This window comes from Camellia sinensis, chromosome 14 (genome assembly GCF_055761805.1).
Source record: "Camellia sinensis isolate YWXY chromosome 14, ASM5576180v1, whole genome shotgun sequence".
In the NCBI taxonomy this organism is placed as follows: domain Eukaryota; kingdom Viridiplantae; phylum Streptophyta; class Magnoliopsida; order Ericales; family Theaceae; genus Camellia; species Camellia sinensis.
In genome coordinates, this window is record NC_138974.1 from 63,442,298 (window position 1) to 63,458,783 (window position 16,486).

The window sequence follows — 16,486 nt, forward strand, 5'->3', positions numbered from 1 at the left end:
CCAGGAGTTAAAGCAGCGGTTGACTACAACACCGGTGTTAACTATACCGGTACAAGGGAAAAGTTAGTAGTGTTTACTGATGCGAGTGGAACTGGGTTGGGATGTATATTGATGCAGCATCAGAAGGTTGTATCTTATGCTTCTCGACAGCTAAAACCTCATGAGAGACGATACCTTACTCATGACTTAGAGTTGGCAGCGGTTGTTTTTGCGTTGAAAGTGTGGCGACACTATTTGTTTGGGGAGCACTTTGAGTTGTACACAGATCACAAGAGCCTCAAATATCTCTTTTCTCAAAAAGAGTTGAACATGAGGCAACAGAGATGGGTTGAATTTATCAGTAGTTATGATTTCGAGATCCTTTACCACCCAGGGAAAGAAAATGTAGTCGCTGATGCACTTAGTCGACAACATGAGATTATGGCTTCTTTGATGATTCAAGAATGGAAGTCCTTAGAGTTAATTTCGATGCATGATGTTCAACCAATAGAGTGTGCTGAGAAGGCATACATTGGTAGTTTGACCGTACAACCGACGTTACTGGATAAAGTTCGTCAGATGCAGAATTTAGATGGGTTTCTTGTTAGCAAGCTCGATGACCTTGTAGTGGATTTGATCGATGATTGTCCTACTGATTGGTCTTTCCAAAATTAATTGTTTTTTCTCTATTAACTGTTTACTTGTGATATGATACCAAACTGTCACGCCCCAAAATTTGGACAATTAAATATTAAATTAGGACTAACCCCAATCAATATTCCATCATCCAAATCCTAGGGGTAAAACAAAAAAACTAAACGCCAACCAAACCATCCACCATACTTTTATAACTATCAAATACCTTCAACATTAAAATATCAACAACTAGTCAAAACAACTTAAATAAAGTACGGTTACAAACCATGCCAAATTATTCCAATACTAAAGTCATAAAAGAAAATAAAAATACATAAACTACTAACAACCCTAAGCTCAAGAAAAACAAAAGAAACCCAAGACATATGCCCAAAAACCATAGTTACTTCTCGTTACCACTGTAGCCCCAACTAATCCTGCAAAGGAAGCTCGGCTACGCTCAAACAGAACGAACCCGAGTTGCCAAGAGACAAAATCGGTCAGTATACAGGTATACTAGTATGAGTACAATATTTAACACCCACGTGTCCACCAGACACAGACAAAAATACATTTAATTCATATCACGGGACAAGACAAGTAGTTCCAACCGCACCGAGACGAATGAGTAGTTTCCCGAGATACGGTGGCATTTAGTTTTTTATCCATACACAACGAAATATAAATTGATTATAAAATAGACAAAATAGAAATAAAAATATGGTGGGTTAGCCCTGCATAAAAAGTTAGTAAGACCCACCATTCTACAAAACAAATAAAGTTAGTATAATTCAATCATAAGTAACTTGTTGAAAAAAAATATAAAATTACACCGTTTCATACTTAAATAATTAGAATTGATCAAAACTCAAAGAAAGAAAGTTGTACAGAATCAAATTTCCTAAACGACCACGCGAACAAATTTAATAGAAATTAAGAGAAAACTTGATATAAAAAAAATTTAGACAGAATTTAATCGAAAAATCTAAAGCTGAAAAAGAACAAAAACTGCCCTAAGATGATTTTTTCTGAAAAATTTCAAAACACGAAAAGTGTGCTGAATAATGCTTTACTTTAGTTTACTCAAAACCAATAAAAATGAGCTCGTTTCGTTGGTTAAAACAGCCTCTAAAATCTGCCTTGCTAAAATGAATCAAACCGACAATAATCAAGATCATCCGATTATAAGTTCTAATCGATCTTTTTAATAAAAAGCTAAAACACAAAAGTTGTATAGAATCACGTATACATGCTTCTGCTCAAATTTCATAATTTATCAAGATCGCTTACTATTTTTCAACATAAACAACTCAATACAATTCACACTATAGAAATAAACCCATAATTAAATTCTTTGTTCCTTAACTCCACCACTTTGGCCTTCCCCTTCCGGCCTACACATATATCCCATGTGCCTCCCGTATACCTAACACCACTCCGAAGCCAAAATTGCACGGGGATATCGTCGCAAGTTTGACTCACACTCCCCGGATGGTTAGTATATACGTACGCACGCAAATCAAAGCACTCGTCTACTCATGAGAACCAGGCAACAATGTATATATACACAACATCTCACACATGAGAATAAACATAACAATGCCGAGCCTAAGGCATTCAAATAAATCTCATAATCCTCACCTTTTTTTTATACACTCTTTCTCACCATTACTCAAATAAAACAAAAATCCATGGAGTCATGGTGGAGTATAAGAAATTTATCTATGAGTTCCTAATTAATTTTAAGTTTTATATAACCATGAGTGTGATTACAACAATAAAATAAATCCATATAAAAATCCTAAATTTGACATACCCAACTAATCAAAATAATTAAATTCAATCAATAAAAACCCTAAACCTTACATACACAACTAAACAAAATAATTAAAATTAATCTATCATCTTTATGTAAACACAAAATCAAACTAATATCAAACAAATAGATAAAAACAAGAATTAAACATAAATCAAGAGAAGTGGGTTTTGTACTCACCATATTTTATTGAAGATCAAAGAATATTATTTAGAAAACTACTAGAGTTACCAAAACAAAACCCTAATCTTTCCTTTTCTTCCCTCTCCTCTTTTTTTCTTGTTGCCGCCCCCTTCTTTGTCTTATTTGATTTCTCTCTCTCTCTCTCTCTCTCTCTCTCAACTTGGTCTCTCTCTTTTCCTTTTGATCTTCTAAACCTAGTTGAATACTTCTATGTTATCATATATATAATAACCTAAGAGCTAGTATAACCTAATAATATTATACTATAAACCTAAATCTCAATATATAATAGCTTAATAAACTATAATATGCATAAATTTATTAATTACAACATTAAATGCCTTAGATATCACATTAAACCTTATGTAACCACCCAATTAATAATTATATCATTAAATCCATTAAATATCACATTAAATCTCATGTAGCCACCCAATTAATAATTACAACATTAAATCTATTAAATATCACATTAATTCTCATGTGACCACATAATTAATAAAGTCAAAAATAAAATAAGATAGTAATAACCATAATAATAATAAATAATGACTAAAGAAAATTAGGGTCGCTACAATATACACACCTCAAAAGAATCTCGTCCTGAGATTCGATAGAAAAGAGTACTAAACAAAAAGTTCCGGATGCATATGCTGAACTTTCTCTTCTAACTCCCAGGTAATATCGTTCTCATCTTCGCTTCATTACACTTTCACCAAGTTCACTTTCTTGCGCCGCAATTGTTTTACATCCCGATCTAGAATAGTAACCGGTCGCACCACATACGTTAGATCATCACTAATCTCCAATACTTCTGGTGATACTACTTGGGAAGGGTCTTGTACACACTTCCGTAATAAAGATACATGGAATACATTGTGAATCATAGCTAAAGCAGGTGGTAGAGCTAATTTGTAAGCCACATTACCAATCCTCTCAATGATTTCATATGGTCCCACAAATCTAGGTGCTAACTTTCCCTTCTTTCCGAATCGCATAATACCCTTCATCGGCGAGACCGTCAAAAACACGAAATCTCCAACATTCAACTCAATCCCCTTACGTTTTCTATCAGCGTAACTCTTCTGACGACTCTGTGTAGTCTTAATACGTTCCTGAATAATATTTACCTTCTCCGTAGTCTCCCTCACTAACTCTGGCCCTAACAACGGCACATCTCCTACCTCCATCCAACAAGCAGGTGATCGACATGGCCTCCCATACAAAGCCTCAAAAGGTGCCATCCCAATACTGGAGTGATAGCTATTATTATAAGCAAACTCCACCAATGGCGAGTGTTCTTCTCAACTGCCACCAAGATCGAGGACACAAGCTCTCAACATATCCTCCAAGATCTGATTTACCCGCTCAGTTTGCCCATCTATCTGGGGATTTTCCAGATTCATCAATATTCATGAATGAACAAGAATGAACAAATTCATCAATATTCACTAATTTTATTCATCAATATTCATCAAATTCATCAATATTCAACAAGAATGAACAAGAATTCATCAATATTCCAGAATTCATCAATATTCAGCAAATTCATCAAATTCATACCAAAAATAGATTTAAAAAGATTTCATTAAATTCATCAAATTCATCTTCATTTATTAAAATATATACGAATTTTTATACGAATTTTTTTTGCTATGATCTGGAAATATTTTTTTTGCTACGAATTCATCAATTTTTTATACGAATTCATGAATTTTTTTTATACGAATTCATGAATTTTTTTTTGCTACGAATTTCATCAAATTCATCAAAAGATTTTTTTTGCTACAAATTTGCAGGAGATCGGGGCTGAAAATAATCCAAGAGCAGCGTAGAAGGAGGGTTGAAGGAGCAAGATTAATGAGAGGTAATCTCAAATAATCCAAGAAAAATACCTGATCCGAGGGTTGAAGTTCACTGATCCGAAAAAAATCTTCACTGATCCGAGGGTTGAAAAGGGTTGGAAGTTCATCTTCATTGATCTAAAGCTGATCCGAAGTTCATCCGAAGGTCTCTCCCTCTGATCTTCACTCATCCGAAGCTCTGATCTTCCCTCTAACCTTCCCTCTGATCTTCACTCATCCGAAGCTCTCTCTCTCTCTCTTAAGTTTCGAAGCTCTCTCTCTCTCGAGAGTGGATCTGGAAACTTTCCTAAAGTTTATTGCACTTGGGTTACTTTATTCATGAGTGGGTTACTTTATTCATTAAAAAAAATACAAATTAAATAAAAACATAATTAAAACATATCTAAAACCATAGTTAAAAATTAAATAAAAACATAATTAAAACATATTAAAAATTAAAGACTAACAATTACATCATTTATTTTTATGTGTTAGTCTTTATGTGATAATAAAAAAATTTATTAAATATTTAGTGATATATTTTTTAGTGGGGTGAATTAATAACATATTTTTTTTCCAATTTTTTATTTTTTATATTTGTCTAGTTGGGAATAATATAAATATATAATTTTTTTAACCAACAGGTAAAAAAATGTCACAAAAGGCAAAAAAATAAATAAAAATAAAATCACAAAAAACCTATATCCAAACAACACCTACAAACTTTGAGGGAAAGTTGGTTGAGATTTGTCATATATAGCAAATGACCATTGGAGCACCATTGCTATAATTTGACAAAATGACACTATTCATTGTCAAATTATAGCAATAGCAACCCCAATATAGCAATAATCATTGGAAATGCTCTTAGGAGTGAGATTGTTGAGAAACCATCCTAAGGGCTCGTTTGTTTGGCTGACTCAGAGGGAGGATTGAAATATGAATGAGATGGGGTCCACATATAACTTGTTTGGTTGATTTATTTGATGCTAAATTGTTACTTTGAGTGGAATACTACTCCTACATTGCAATGGGCTTAACCTTGCATAGTGGGAGATAGGATTGTGAAAACAATCCAACAGTTTAGTGTTAGAATTTATTTTATATTATATTTTATAATTTAATAATATTATACATAATATATATATATATATATATGTGGTGAGTCATCCACCAAATCTTTCTCTTATTAAAACAATATTATATATATATATATATATTATAAAGATAAATTCAATATTACATATATATATTATAAACATAAATTCTATCCCATTTGAAAAAAAAAATTAAATTATAATAAACTATTATTTATAATAATTTTATATAAATACTTAAAATATATAAAAAAACTATAAAATTATAAATTAATATTTATTATTGTCATGGTATTATTAATCCAATGGTGTATAAATAAACACTATTTATCTTATATCTTCAACTTAATACCACCATATTACTAATCTCTTCACTCAATCCCACCATCCAATCTAATTCCATCCAACCTAAACCACCAAACAAACATGACCTAAAAAAAAACAAAAGAACTGCTTAGCTTTCTATTGTTTGTGCATGTTTTTTAGTTATCTAGAAAAAGTGCCCATAAAATAAAATAAGTGGATCAATTTCATTTTGAATGTGACTTACACCGTGTAAGAGGGGTTACCTTGAGCCCACTAATTAATTGGGCCCAATCAAAACTCAATCGGAAAGCCCAAAATTTGGTGAGCTTGGAGAAATTATTGCCAAATGGGCTCAAGTGAATTCTATAGAACGAGTCCATAAAAAAGCCAACAAATTGGGCCGAGGAAGACCTGTCGAGTATATATCTCCAAAGAGAGTCTAACAAGTCCATCCAAGGAGGCTCAGATCATATGGGTGTTCGAGGAGGTTAACCGCTGTTTTCAAAAGAGATGAAAACCTTGGAGGAGATCTATTCTCCGAGGTATTGGCTTAGTCTTTAAAGGGTTCGGAACCACGAACTTAGAGACCTATTTGAGCTCGGACTCGAAAGGATTCGGATCTACAAACCTAGAAATCCAAAGCACTTGGCTTCGAACAGATTCAAATGCAATCTAGAAGTCACTCAATTAATGAGTCCCAGAACACTTGCGGGCTTGGAGCTTTCTGGGATCTACGCACCAGAACTATGGGCGTAACGGAGTCCGAACAAAGGACCCGATCCCTAGGACGGTGAGTGGAAATAAATTCACTCTTCGGTTAAACTAGCCTATACCCGGGTCGAGGTGGCACGATCTAGGGGGTCTCTGAGACTCAGCAATATTTGCGGCAAGGTGTTCTCTTGAACTACCCCTGACCCTTTTGCGGCAGGGCATCCTCTGGGACTAACCCTAACCCTTTGGGATAATTGGGGATCATTGGTTAGGTGTGGCAAAGAAGAAGGGTTCGCCGAGAGGTTGATCTCTTCTTTGGGGTTTTCCTCATCCTTGGAGAGGTCACCTCCTCGGGCAAGGTAGTTAGAGAGAATATTCCCCATGTGCCTTGCACATGAGTTCCATCCTACATCATGAGGTGCCTATAAATAGCACCCACCCATAGCTTTATAAGGAATGAATTTTGGAGAGATAACTCTTAGGAAAGAACTAATTTCCCTTCTCCATTATCAACCTTGAGAGTGAAAGTGGGAGATCCATGAGAGAGCCTTGCCATTATTCTCTCTCTAACTATTTTGCCTTCTTCTTCAACCAATCTTTTATCTCCATCATCTCTTTGCTTTTGTGTTCTTAGTTGTGACTATTGAAGAATCTAAGCCTCTTATCATTTTCTAGAGAATTAGAATTTTTCTTCAAAGATTTTCGAATTTTCCAACGACATTCTTGAACCCTCTCATACACACCGTACCAAATTTAAATCTATATAACGTACGCTTCATCTTCTAAACACGTTTATGTATGTTTGTTTTGGCCGTGTAGCTTTCTTGGTTGGAGACTATCTATTTATGTCAGCACAATAATAAAACAAATAAAAAAAAGAGAGTTTACCATTTGTATCTGCATAGGGTTATCTTGATCATGAAAATTATGTTTGTTTCAGTAAAAGTCAGTAAGTTGAAATTTTCAATTGCTGATTTTGTTGAATTATATTTCTATTTAATAATTATTATTTAAGAGTCAGGTGGGTGAAGTTTCATCTACCAGGTTCCCCCCCCCCCTCCTCTTTTATTGCAATATCACAAACTATTTCACCTAATTTGTGAAAACTTGTATCTAATCATGAATGTCAAGGGTGCAAAATTTCAAGGATCAATCAATCACACATCTTGCTTCATTTTACACCATGTAGAGCAGTTGTCTCTTACTTGGTCAAAAGCAAGGATGATTGTTAATCTTTTCATTTCTCTTTTTTTGCTGGATGCAGACATGATTAATAGTTAATGCTTTCTTCTTTAATTATTCTGCAACTTACATTAATTTAAGTTTGTCCAATACGTGTCATGTTAGATCATTCCACTATTTTACCTAATTTGTGAATAAAACATTACTTTTATCCAAATCTTGGATGTCAATGGAATGAGACTTCCAAGGATTCAACTAATATCTGTTCTTTCATTTTGAGAAACATAGGATATCATATTTGCTACCTTCCATCTGAAAATATTGTATCGACTATTTACTTTATGCTCTATTGCTCCTCCTTTCTTAGTCAGTGTTAAACGCCAATTGAAGAGAATGAACGTTGCACACCATGCCAATGTTTATCCAATTAAAGCTTCACAAAAAAACAAGTCAATGAAGAATTTTTAAATGTTGATCAGTTGTATATGAGTTCAATTTTGATAGATTGTTCTATGACAGATGAAGTTTTATCTAGCAGCCATTCCTCTGACCAGTTATATCTACATCTTTAGCCATTAATTAATTTCTGCTGTACTTTTCTAGTCTAATCCTATCTTACAAATCAAATCTAATTCAATTCATATTGTGGATGTGATGGGTGAAAGACTTTTGAGGATAAAGTAATCAAAATGTTTTCACCTTGTTTTGTTTGAGGGCAGTTAATTTGTGCTTGGCCAACAGCCAGGCTGATTACTTAACTCTTTAATTTTTAATTTTTTAATGATTGTTTCCGTGGCAGAGTGACTGAGCTAATTTCCATGTCAAGGCAACGTATAATTGGTTCATCCTTGCGAGTTGCGTCTCCCAAGAGCAACTCTGACTTGGTAAAAGAAGTTGCGGTTTTTACTGTGAAGGAAGATGATGACATAGCAGCAATCCTCGTGCCTTGACGTTTGAGTTTTAGCTCCTGCACAAAGATTCTGGAATAGCTCACGCGCAGAAGATAGATTTAGTCAAGTGTTGTACGAAGCAACAAAGTCAGGTAAAAAGTTATTGAATTCTGTTATATGTTGTTCTGGTTCCACAGATTTTTGTATTGTACGTGAAGTTTCATCTAGCAGCTTTGGTTTTCTAGCCACTTGTGCCTTTTCATATTCGCCTTTGGGCATTAATTAAGTTCTCCTGTACTTTTCAGTGTAAAACCATCCTACTATTTTTATACATCAAACCCTACTTTCATCCAAATTATGGATGTGATTGGTAGAAGATTTTGGAGGATCAAACAATTGAATGTTTCTACTTTGTTCAGTCTTGCAAATGATAAATTCTCCGAGGGTGGTATTGCCTTTTTACATTTTTTTAACTCAACTGGATGGTCAACTTCCCACCACCTCGTCATTAAGCACATTCTAAAAAGTCCAGTCTTCATCTGCTTATTTCATGTTTCTCTTCCAAACTGACCTCACACTGTTGCCTTTGATTAACTGACACGTTCAAACTGCTTATTTCATCTCTAATGGCTTTGATTAACCAGCACATTCTATTTTCATTTGTTTTAAAATGTGTCCCGTTCAAGAAATTATTAAGTTGGTTATATGTTGGAAAGTATCTCAGCAGCAAGAAGTTACTCCCCTCTGAAATGATGAAGCTTCCACTTTTGAGTCTCAGCCTACTTTTCTCGCTAACCATCCAAGTGATCCTCTTGATCTTGAAATTGTCTTGTATGAAATTTGTTTTCGCTTCCACAGTAGGAAACAACACTGACAAACTTGCATTGGTTGACTTCAAGTCTCGAATAAGTGATAATTCTCTCGGAGTCTTGGCCTCTTGGAATGATTCTCTCCATTTCTGCCACTGGAAAGGAGTCACATGTGGCCAAAAACACCAACGAGTCACCAGCTTGGATCTTGTTGGGCAGAATTTGTATGGAACCATATCGCCACAAATTGGAAATCTCTCATTCCTTAGGTCACTCAACCTTGCAAGCAACGCCTTCCAAGGCGGTATCCCCCAAGATATTGGTCGGTTGTTTAGGCTTACAAGTTTGAACTTGAGCCATAATTTTTTGGGACTTGAAATACCAGTCGACCTGTCTCACTGTTCCAACCTCTTGACTCTTGATTTGGGGTACAACAGTATTTCCCAACAAATTCCTTCCCAACTCGGCTCTTTGTCAAAGCTTGTGATACTGTTTCTCAACAGCAACAACCTTACAGGAAGCTTTCCGGCTTCTATTGCCAATCTCTCATCTCTCCAACAGATTTCACTAACATACAACAATTTGCAAGGAGAAATTCCTGATGAAATAGTCCGGATGACTAATCTGACTGTTTTTGAGGTGGGGGTAAATAATATTTCCGGGGTCTTTCCTCCTTCACTTTACAACCTTTCCTCCCTGCAAGAAATAGCTTTGACAGAAAATAAGTTTACTGGTGATCTCAGGGCTAGCATTGGACATGATCTTCCAAATCTCCAATCATTGCTCCTAGGTGTAAATCAATTTACAGGACCCATTCCAGTATCATTGTCAAATGCTTCAGGTCTTCAACTACTTGATATCCCTTCCAACAATTTCACAGGAAGCATACCGATGAGTTTTGGAAACCTACAGAATTTATCGCGCCTATCTGCTCCAGGTAACCTTCTTGGAAGTGGTACTTTTGATGATTTGAGTTTTGTTATTGTTTCTTTGTCGAATTGCAGCAATTTAAACGTGTTCGACTTGAGCGACAATCAATTCAGAGGTGAGTTACCCTATTCATTGACTAATCTTTCCACTAAACTAGAATTGCTACAATTATGGGGAAACAATCTTGGTGGGACCATTCCTGCGGAAATCTCAAGACTCCTTAACTTAAATCAGCTTGGCTTAGAGCAAAACTTGTTGTCGGGAAGTATTCCTGATTCAATTGGGAAACTCTCGAAATTAAATTTTTTGGAATTGGGTCAAAACAAATTGACTGGGGTTATCCCGTCTTCATTTGGCAACCTAACGCTACTGTTAGAACTCTACTTGTATAATAACAGCTTCCAGGGAAGCATACCTTCAAGTCTTGGCAAATGCAAGTACCTGCAAACCATACACCTTTGCCACAACAAATTCAATGGAACCATACTTGAGTCAATCATTGGTCTTTCACCTACGTTGTTAGACCTTAACATGTCTCACAATTCTTTCACGGGTTCTCTGCCATCAGAAATTGCAGACTTCAGAAATCTTGTTGTGACAACCCTCACCTTGCTCTTGCCATATTTGCGTACATTCTTGCATGGTCTTGCCGCTTATGTTAATTTAAAGGTTTTATCTTGGCTTGATTTGCTTGAGTTGCTTGCATGATTTTGTTCCTTGCTTAGTGTGTGTGTGTAGCCGAGATCATCCTGAGCTTAGTCCGCCTTTGACCCTTTGTACTTAGAACCATCTTGAGATCTTGTTCAACCCCATCTTCACCTCGGGCATTCATTGCCGAGATGTTTTGCACTTGAACCTTGTCCGCAGGCAGGTATGGCCTAGGCCGAGATGTGGCGCACCCCGGCCAAGGTGTGGCACAGCTTAGTCAAGCGTCGTCCTCCCTAGCCGATGTTTTTCCATCCCGTTGTTGGATCCTTGTTTTGAGCCGATGTCATCTTGTTGCCGATGTGTCTTACCCGAGCTTGCTGCATAAGCTTTGTCAGAGGCTTGTCTTGTCCATCAATCACCTTTTTGGAGCTGAACCAACCCGGTAATGCCACGTGTCCGAGCTGTTTGTTAAGGCAGCCGACAGACCTTGAAACAAATCATTTCTTGTCTCAAATCTTTGTTTTAGAGAGAGAAGCTCTAGAGAGGAGGAAGAAGAGTTCTTGAGTGAGAGTAGTCTTCCAAGCTTGATCTTTGTGGCTTGAACCGTTAGATCCGAGTTTTGAGGTTAGAATCTTGATCTCCTTTGGTTGTTCTTGCTGAATATCTAGCTGCATTGCATGATCGGATCTGTTTTGCATGTCATGCATCGTTTTGAAGTTGGTTTTAGAAAGAGAAAATGGTTTTTCATGTGTTCTTGAACAAAGTCCCATTTTGATCGAAGAGTTTGGAACGAAAACCATGTTTTTGTGGTCGTTCTTGCATGACTTTCTTGAACGGGTACCCAGGTCCCTATTTTGAACTCTTGGCATGAAACTCAGATTTTTGTAACAAGTTGTGAGCTTGCATCCATCTTTCAATGATCATGTTCTTCTTATTCTTCAAAGGAAACCCGGGTTTTTCCTGACTTTGTTTAACGGGACCTCGGCTTAATCCTGGTCAGTACCCGGTGTGTTTTTATGAGCGGGAGCAGTGATTAAACTCCCAGCTTGTTTTGCTTTGTCTTTGACTTGGATCTGGCAAGAATGCCGAGATCATTTGCATGTATTTGGAGCTTGCTTTGAGAATGTGACTTGCCATGTGATTGTAGGTCCTTGATATTTGCTTTGAGTCTACACCTGAAGAACTAGGTGAGTGGTATTATTGATAAAGCTATGTTATACTCGTTTTGATAAATCTTGCTTGCTTGTTTTGACGAAAGTATTTGATAGCATGAATAAATAGCTCTTGTTTGATGAGTCAAGTATACTCCTTGTTTTGATGCCATCTTTGGAAAGGATACGGTCCTTGTTAAATCGGGCTACGGGCCTAAGTAACACAAGTCCCTTGTGCTGGAGGACTCTAAACTTTCGCAGTACTATGTGTAAAGGATACGGTCCTTGTTAAAACGGGCTACGGGCCTAAGTAACACAAGTCCCTTGTACTGGAGGACTCTAAACTTTCGCGGTACCAAGTGCACAAGTCCCTTGTATTGGAGGACTCTAAACTTTCGCAATACTTTTGACCAAACGGTTACGGATCGTACAGCTTTTGTTATTTGATGATGAATACGGTTCATCCCTTGTCTCGCCGATGTTACGATATTTGATGATGAATACGGTTCATCCCTTGTCTCGCCGATGTTACGATATTTGACGATGAATACGGTTCATCACTTGCCTTGCTAAAGTTTTGGTGTGTTTCGTTTCGAAGGACCTCGGCTTTATTCATGTAAAACCTTTATTTTTAGTACCATTCACTGAGTTTTGTACTCACCCCTCTATATATATGTAGGTGATGAGCAGGACGGCGGCGACGCCTAGTTCGTTGGGATACTTGTTTTGGATTCGTGTATTTGTCGGCCTTACCTTGTATTTACGTCGGCGATGCCCTGTTTTGCATGTCGGCGAATTCTTGAAAATCATGCTTCTTGACTTGTATTAGCTGTATTTTGTATATGTCGGCTCGAGAAGCCTTTTGATCAAGATGTAACATGTATTTTTGTACCTTGTTGTATTTAAATTGTGAAGTTAATTGGAAATGTTTGGCACTGCTTTAATCTACGCACAGCTCTTATGGACCGCTTGTAATTGATTTATCGCTTCCGCATTTGTGAGCCCCCTATATTCGTACTCTGATTGTGTTAAGTTTTGAAAGGTTGGCCTTCGGTAATTACGGATTACTGGCCATCACGGCACCAAACTACTAGGGGCGGTTTGGGGTCGTGACACTTGTCATGCTAGATGTCTCGTACAATATATTGTCCGGTGATATTCCTGGCAGTTTGGGGAAGTGTTTGGCCTTGGAACAACTTTATTTGCAATCCAACTCCTTTCAAGGAACCATTCCTGATTTAGGCAAACTGATGGGTATTCAGTATTTCGATCTGTCGAGCAATAACTTGTCTGGCCAAATACCCATGTACATGGTAAATTTTGCATCGTTGCAAAATTTGAATATATCTTTGAACAATCTTGAGGGTGAGGTACCGGTGCAAGGAGTCTTCAAAAATGCGAGTGCAATTGAGCTCTTTGGCAACAGTAAGCTTTGTGGGGGGATTGAAGAGCTACATTTGGGGCCATGTGAGGAACCCAAAAAGCATTTTGCGCTCAAATTAATATTGCTTGTTGTCATCATTTTCGCTTTTTGCTTTGCTCTGATGATGTTTCTAGTTTCACGTTACTGCTTGAGAAAGTTGAAGAACAAACCTATTTCGAGTTCTTCATTTGGGAGAGTATACCCAAAGGTCTCCTATGAAGATCTCCTCAATGCAACCGGCAGATTCTCAAAGAGCAATTTGATTGGTTCGGGTAGTTTCGGCACCGTGTACAAAGGAATCATCTGTCCAGGAGAAACAACAGTTGCAATTAAGGTTCTTAACCTTCAACAGCGAGGGGCTTCTAAGAGCTTCTTGGCTGAATGCCAGGCATTAGGGAACATCTGGCACCGAAATCTTGTCAAGGTTCTAACTGCTTGCTCTAGCATTGATTTTGAGGGAAATGAATTCAAAGCTTTAGTATATGAGTTCATGCCAAATGGGAGCTTGGAGAACTGGCTTCATCCAGAAGAAGAACAAGAGAAATGGAGAAATATGGATCTTCTCCAAAGAATCAATGTTGCAACAGATGTGGCGTTGGCATTGCATTATCTTCATAATCAGTGCCAAGCCCCAATAGTTCACTGTGATCTAAAACCAAGCAATGTCCTTCTTGACGATGATCTGACAGCTCATGTAAGTGATTTTGGTTTGGCAACGATCCTCTTGAGATCTAGTAAAGACGTTATTCTAAATCATTTTAGCTCGGCTGGAATCAAGGGAACTATTGGATATGTTGCTCCAGGTAATGGGTATTTTTTCATTATTTATTTATTTATTTGTGATTAGTAAATTTATTGTATGAAGAATTTTCTTTTTGCAATTTTGTGCGAATGAGTTTTATGGAATTTTTTTTTTATATATTTATTTTTGCTGCAGAGTATGGCATGGGAGGTCAGGTGTCAACTCGTGCAGACGTGTACAGCTATGGGATCCTCTTGTTGGAGATGTTCACCGGAAGAAGGCCAACAGATGGACTATTCAAAAATGATTTGAACCTTCACAAATTTGTTAAAGCGGCATTGCCAGGGAGAGTAATGGAGATTGTGGACCGGTCTATGGACAGTAATGAGATGGCAGAATTGTTTAAATTAGTGAACATAGTGAATGTTTGATTTCTATATTTCAACTAGGAATTGCTTGTTCAGCAGAATCCCAAAGGGAAAGAATGGACATGAGAGAGGTAGCCTCAGCACTGGTTTTGATCAGAGAGGGATTCCTCCAATCCAGAAAACATGAACACAGCCCAGAGACAAGGTATGACTTGAGAGTTAAATCTATGGTAATTGCAAGTTACTAACAAAGGTAGTCATCGAATTCCTGATGTATATGCTGTATGCAGGAGCTCAAGTATCTCAAATTTGTGTGCTGGAGACCTATCCTTGTGAAGATGGTAGGCAACATTTGCATGATGCAATGCAGTTATATCAGGAAAGCTGACTACTTGTAGTTGTATGTACCATGTTTCCTAGATTTTCATCCGAGTACAAGATTTTGATCTTCATCTTCAATGTAACTGAGGCTTCATTGATGGATTTTGTTGAGCATTGCTTGTGAGGTTATCTTTTTATTTTTTATTTTATATGCAGAAGTCAATTTAGTTGTTAGATTAACTTCTAGGGAGCTAAAACCCGAAGCTAACATAAGACTAAGAAGTCACGTGCTCCCCTAAGTTTCTAATATTTACACTATTACCCTTATATATAAAATGTATATCTTGCTTATCCTATGTAAAACTTAATTAATGTAAAATTTCTTTTTATTTAAAAATGCTCTACTATGTTTTTTTGGCCATTTTTGAATACTCTAAACTGGGAAGTAAATGACAATAATTGAATCGCTTGATCATTTCGTTCTCATTAAGGTGTTTGTTTAGTTGATATTTTTTTTCATTACAGAGCTCTTTGTTAAGTTGATAGTGTTGGATTTGTTAATCGTAGATTTAGTTGGGTTGTTGATTGTTGATTTATAAGTCATGTTAATATAAAAATTTTCATGATTTATAAGTCTCGCCTATTGCAAATGCAAAAAAAAGTAATAAAAAAAAAAAAAATTATCTTGTTGTTGCTTATTGTGTGTTTTTTCTCAATATGGTACTAACTAATATGTGCCCTAATTTTGGCTCCTTGCTTGCAAGTACTTTTAATGCCGCCTTCATACTACTAAAAAGGCCATGGGCTTGGGGTACTCTCTCTATTGTGAAAACAGCCAAGTGTATCCAATATTGAATGTGTACCCAAAAAAAATACCATGTAATAAGGGATTTCTTGTGATTATTGCAACATTATTAAAATATGGTAACTTTAATAACTTCATATTTTTTGAGTTATAATTAAAAGAAATAAAAAAAAGTCATAAGTAAATATAAAAAAGTCTAGGTTTTGTGATGATGATGATGATAGTGTGTGAGATACAACAGGGGTCACTGTTCACACAATGTAAAAGGAATTATCTGCGAATAATGTTGGCAATCGCAACTGCTATACTATATGATATGGAAGAAAGTAGATAATATTGTTTTGTTTATTTTCTGGTTTAAAAGAAGTCCTAATTTTTATTGCAAAAGATAACATAGAACATTGTATTTTTGTCAAAGTCAACCCTTAACCAGCAATGTAGTTTTGCATGGGCTATGAAATGTCATTTTGATCTCTAACTTAACATCAAGAAGAACTGCATAATCAATTTTAAATGTGATTATGCATATAGCTTGTCAGTGCTAGAATGCAATTCTAGTTAAATTTGTTAATTCCTTGGAGAAAAGCAATTTGAGTTTTTGTTTTTTTTAATGTCTAAGTGGAGTCAAAGTACAGGATAGAGCAG

The 16,486-nt window shown here is 36.3% G+C and overlaps 1 pseudogene across 1 annotated transcript; it reads left to right on the plus strand.

Moving 5' to 3' along the window:
- Positions 1-9,162: 9,162 nt before the first annotated feature.
- LOC145807035 (putative receptor-like protein kinase At3g47110 pseudogene) lies at positions 9,163-15,455 on the plus strand (annotated as a pseudogene). The gene is made up of 4 exons (XR_014350286.1): positions 9,163-10,977; positions 13,292-14,408; positions 14,543-14,920; positions 15,006-15,455. The product of XR_014350286.1 is annotated as a putative receptor-like protein kinase At3g47110 pseudogene (transcript).
- The last annotated feature ends 1,031 nt before the right edge of the window (positions 15,456-16,486 follow it).